At 36.8% G+C, this 6,000-nt stretch overlaps 1 long non-coding RNA gene across 1 annotated transcript; it reads right to left on the bottom strand.

The window, feature by feature from the left end:
- Positions 1–753: 753 nt before the first annotated feature.
- LOC131466691 (uncharacterized) lies at positions 754–4,166 on the bottom strand. The gene is made up of 3 exons (XR_009241447.1): positions 4,095–4,166; positions 3,616–3,674; positions 754–1,521 (listed from the first exon to the last, which is right to left on the bottom strand). It is a non-coding gene; the product is annotated as an uncharacterized LOC131466691 (long non-coding RNA).
- Between the last annotated feature and the right edge of the window lie 1,834 nt (positions 4,167–6,000).

Here is a 6,000-nt window from a genome sequence, read left to right as displayed (position 1 = left end):
TTCTGTTTAAGTTTTTCATGATAACCATAGTCTGAGTTTGTTTCCTCTTCGTAGTGATTTTTTGTTTCCACGTTTATAGTTCTGCAACGTTTCTTTTGAAGAGCGTTGCGCTCCCCATTGGTTATAGGTTTTCATAGCCACGCTTTGTTTTCCCTCAGTAAGAGGATCTGCCTTGTGTAGTGCCAATAAAGACAATTAAAAGGCCTCTGCGTCTGAGTCCTCGCTGAACCGTCTTGTCAATCCCTCTGCAAAAATTTCCCCAAACCCAAATTTTTAAAGAGTAGCAAATAAAAAAGCCCATTCCACCCTATCAAAAGCTTTCTGCGCATCAAGTGATATGGCCGAAACAGGGTGGGGGTTTCTATTCATCCAAATTAAGTGTAATAATCTCCTCATGTTATCAGCTGATGATCTATGTTTTATAAATCCCACTTGATCTTTGTTTGATCCCTCACGTGACTCCCTAAAAACACATTTCTTCCGACTCTATGTAGCACCCCAGTGCCCCTACAATAGGTATGGAACTTTAAATAGACTTAACTTCTACTTGGGGTGCTCCCTGAGCTCTCTTAAAATTATCAATTACAATTAACCTATATGGTTTGGTTAGGATTTGTAATATATGAATGAACTCTTTTTACCCTAAATTCTTACTGTTCACCTGATCACCACAATGGTATGTAAAATGAAATCACAGAATCATTCCTTTTTATAAAACAGAAATGTATTTACGCTATAACACATAAAACAGAACGATGAAACGCCGCCTCGCCTGTGAACTCTGTGCTAACTTAGCAGGAAGAGCTACTCACGCTGGTGAAGTCTCTTTACCGTCCAAACCATACAGCACCGATAATGTAGTTATCTGTCCGACAACTTTACCAGTCCAAATCCTCTCTCATAGCCTAGACAAAGATTCTAACTATGTCATGGAAATAAAGATCGAGCCCGGACTAGCCGTCCGCGCTATCCTTCTCCTTCTCCTTCGTTCGCTCTCTCTCCTCGCGTGCGTCTTCCGTTCCGGTTCAGAGGTCACATTTTTAAAACGGTTTACAAAAATATATTATTGAAACAAAAATAATACAGGCCATTGGAAAAATGAATTACATATTGGCATTATACATTTAAACATTTTTAACATTCCTTCATAACAGTTTCTAACATTCTTAAACATAAATAAAAGATACATATAGCCCAGGGCTACATCTACCTTGACTAAGATGACAGTGACAAAAAACCCCAGAAAAACCAAAAAGAAAATGTAATTCACATCACTCGAACCCTTGTGAATTGATCCAAAGAATTGGGGTGAGGTAGCGAAGGCTGACCCTCACACTACTGGATCATGGAATAAGCCAGTGGATTAACTTTGAAACGAAAAAATTCAGAACGTGAACTAATGCATCTTGCTGCAAATTCGGGAGCCACGGTAGGCAATGATACACCAGCTTTCCAATGAGTGTATGTAGCAGCCACTCCAGCAGCCATTTCACCACCAGCATAGGATTGAGTGCCTCCCGCCTGTGAATGAGAACGGTTAGACGGTTAACAAAAGCAGGTACACTGTACAGACTGGCTGACAAATTTAAAAAAGAACAATTGAGGAGAATAATAAGGCCTTGAGGACTAATTAAATGGTTTTGTCGAGTTGCACAGCGTTAGCGACCGAGTTAGCAGACCTTAACTCTTTTCAACTCTTCAGGGAAAAATCATGTTAAACACCAAAGCAGAGTGGAATTTATTTCAGTTTTACAGGTGGTTGATTTATTTATTTTTTTAAACATTAAACGTGCTCATCAATGACTTTATTCATGCCCACAGCAATTTAATAATTTTTCACCCTCATCCCTCTTGTAATCATTTTAGATGCAATTTCCAACTGTTTTCTTTTCAAAAACTGGCTACAATTTAAAATCACACCTGGAAGACAAGATGTCAAAATACGAGGGATGAGCTGATGATACTTGGATATCAAAAAGATGAAAATGTACTCAGCTTCATGGGTATTTAAAAGGTATAAAATGACTTTATCGGACCAATATCGGTATCGTTAGATACTCAAGGTTGTGATATCTGAGCCATTCCTATAAAAAAACTGATGTATAAACCACTTATGTTAATGTATCTCAGTGATGGGTAGTGTTTAAAACCTTGTTTTGCACCTGAAAGAATTTACAAAAAGAGACCCTAGAAGCAGACAAAGAAGACAGAGTTGAAGCAGAGGAAGAAGAGGCAGACGACGACGAAAAAGAAGATGAAGATGAAGCAGCAGACAAAGACGACAAAGACGACGCAGAAGCAGATGAAGAAGACGAAGCAGACGACGAAGAAAGAATAATAAATAATACAAATGATCTTCACACCAATCTGATCCAACAACAGTAATTCATAACCAAATGTATAACACAGTTTGTTTTGGTGGTAGAAAGAAGATTAAAGTTCAGAGTTTTTCAGCGTTTTGAGTGCAATCATAGAGGCTTAAATTAGACGTTGGCCCAAAGATGACGATAATAACGAGTTTTAGCTCCACTCCTACATTTTGACCACGTCTCCACCCAAACGTCTTCATAGAAAAGACAGAAATATTATCAGATCGCAGATGATGAAACCCAAGAGTTATCAGTGAATCATTTCCCCTTATCTCGCCCTCCTATCCTCCACGCGTCTCCTCCGGTTTAACAAATGAACAACCTACGACGTTTGACACCCCGTGAATATTAATGAATACAAATGAAGAGCATGAAAAGAGCCCCCATGCATTTGGGGCTATAAATGATTAAACGCTGTTAGCAGCAGTTAAGGATTCTTAGTTTTTCCTCCTCCTGCTTGACAAATCAGTGACTAATTTCTAAAAAGACTAATTTCCTGTTGAAACCTTTAAATGATCTAACTTGGAATTTATATCTGCAGTGTATAAATTGTCACATTTTCTCCAGGGCTGCACAGAAAGATAAAATAAATATGATGGCTACAACAATCAGAGAAATGATACTGACATATATACATACATCCATATATATACATATATATGTGTGTATATATATATATATATATATATATATATATATACATACATATATATTTGTGTGTATATATATATATACATATATACATACATATACACACACACATATATATACATATATACACACATCATATATATATACATATACATATACATATATATATATATATACATATACATATACATATACATATATATATATATATATTGAATTTATGGCAGTAAATATTCTGCTGAGGAGATTAACGTCAGACCTTAAAGCTCCCACTTAAAAGATCTTATTTTATTACCACTTTTTTATTCTTTAGACAGCTTTTGTGTTTGAATTGTCACTGGCAATAAAATATACTTTAAATGGGAGCTTTAAGTTCTTTTTATTCACCCAACACCCTTCTAAAACTGTTTTCTTTTTATTGGAGGTGTCTGCCCTTTTTGGTGTTTATGTTTATAAATTATCGGCTCATATGCAGACTCAATAGCTGTGACATTGACAGCAGGTGCCTGGTTGAACTCTGATTTTAAACATACAGTAGCACTGGCTAAAATACCAAACTCAAGGCTTCAAAACAACAGTAAAATACTGTAATTACCATGGTGCACTTGCTCTGCCAGTCCAAGAACGAGCCAAAGACGAGGCTTGAGGTCTTGACTGGTGGGAGCAACAAAAACAAGAAGAGATGAGCGAGATAGAACAAAAAGTTGACATTTTATTACTTGATCTTTAATAGGATACAGGGTGTAAATCGTGCAAACCGGCATGAATCACTGGATTGGGAATCAAAAATGCAAACAATTTGAGTTACGGCTGCAAACGTGTGCCATGCTGCTGGAGCATTATGTTCATAGGTAACAAATGCAACCTCTAAATCAGACGAAATTGGTAGAAAATAAAAATTATACTCTCAATATCACATAAGACACAAAAAAGTGGTGTTGGGTCATTTCTACAAATGACTTTGATTGATCTGATCAAATTAACGTGACGATCAAAGTGACAAAAAGTTTGCATCAGCTAGATGCTATTTACAGGTGTTCAACAGGTCAGAGGTCACTGCCGTACAGTACTTACAGGACGGAGGTTGTGATCTCCTTCATCAACAATGACTTCGTCTAATTCAGAAGGGTTGGTGACATGCTGGACCTAAAAAGTTAGACAAGGACACGAGTCACGGCTGCAAACGGATATTGATACAATGACAATGCTACTTTAATATATATAAATGAATTGTAATGTATAACTAAATTATTGTGCATCTTAAACATGATGATGCTGCTAACCCTAGCCCTGGTATCTATAGTACTTACAGGACAGAGGTTGTGATCTCCTTCATCAACAATGACTTCGACTAATTCAGAAGGGTTGGTGACATGCTGGACCTAAAAAGTTTGACAAGGATACGAGTCACGGCTGCAAACGGATATTGATACAATGACAATGCTACTTTAATATATATAAATGAATTGTAATGTATAACTAAATTATTGTGCATCTTAAACATGATGATGCTGCTAACCCTACCCCTGGTATATATAGTACTTACAGGACAGAGGTTGTGATCTCCTTCATCAACAATGACTTCGTCTAATTCAGAAGGGTAGGTGACATGCTGGACCTAAAAAGTTTGACAAGGATACGAGTCACGGCTGCAAACGGATATTGATACAATGACAATGCTACTTTAATATATATAAATGAATTGTAATGTATAACTAAATTATTGTGCATCTTAAACATGATGATGCTGCTAACCCTACCCCTGGTATATATAGTACTTACAGGACAGAGGTTGTGATCTCCTTCATCAACAATGACTTCGTCTAATTCAGAAGGGTAGGTGACATGCTGGACCTAAAAAGTTTGACAAGGATACGAGTCACGGCTGCAAACGGATATTGATACAATGACAATGCTACTTTAATATATATAAATGAATTGTAATGTATAACTAAATTATTGTGCATCTTAAACATGATGATGCTGCTAACCCTAGCCCTGGTATATATAGTACTTACAGGACGGAGGTTGTGATCTCCTTCATCAACAATGACTTCGTCTAATTCAGAAGGGTTGGTGACATGCTGGACCTAAAAAGTTTGACAAGGATACGAGTCACGGCTGCAAACGGATATTGATACAATGACAATGCTACTTTAATATATATAAATGAATTGTAATGTATAACTAAATTATTGTGCATCTTAAACATGATGATGCTGCTAACCCTACCCCTGGTATATATAGTACTTACAGGACGGAGGTTGTGATCTCCTTCATCAACAATGACTTCGACTAATTCAGAAGGGTAGGTGACATGCTGGACCTAAAAAGTTAGACAAGGACACGAGTCACGGCTGCAAACGGATATTGATACAATGACAATGCTACTTTAATATATATAAATGAATTGTAATGTATAACTAAATTATTGTGCATCTTAAACATGATGATGCTGCTAACCCTACCCCTGGTATATATAGTACTTACAGGACGGAGGTTGTGATCTCCTTCATCAACAATGACTTCGACTAATTCAGAAGGGTTGGTGACATGCTGGACCTAAAAAGTTTGACAAGGATACGAGTCACGGCTGCAAACGGATATTGATACAATGACAATGCTACTTTAAAATATATATATGAATTGTAATGTATAACTAAATTATTGTGCATCTTAAACATGATGATGCTGCTAACCCTAGCCCTGGTATATATAGTACTTACAGGACGGAGGTTGTGATCTCCTTCATCAACAATGACTTCGACTAATTCAGAAGGGTTGGTGACATGCTGGACCTAAAAAGTTTGACAAGGATACGAGTCACGGCTGCAAACGGATATTGATACAATGACAATGCTACTTTAATATATATAAATGAATTGTAATGTATAACTAAATTATTGTGCATCTTAAACATGATGATGCTGCTAACCCTACCCCTGGTATATATAGTACTTACAGGACGGAGGTTGTGATC

Source organism: Solea solea, chromosome 1 (assembly GCF_958295425.1).
Source record: "Solea solea chromosome 1, fSolSol10.1, whole genome shotgun sequence".
Lineage (NCBI taxonomy): Eukaryota > Metazoa > Chordata > Actinopteri > Pleuronectiformes > Soleidae > Solea > Solea solea.
Note: the sequence above shows the minus strand (reverse complement) of the source record. Positions and strands in the feature narration are given on the sequence as shown.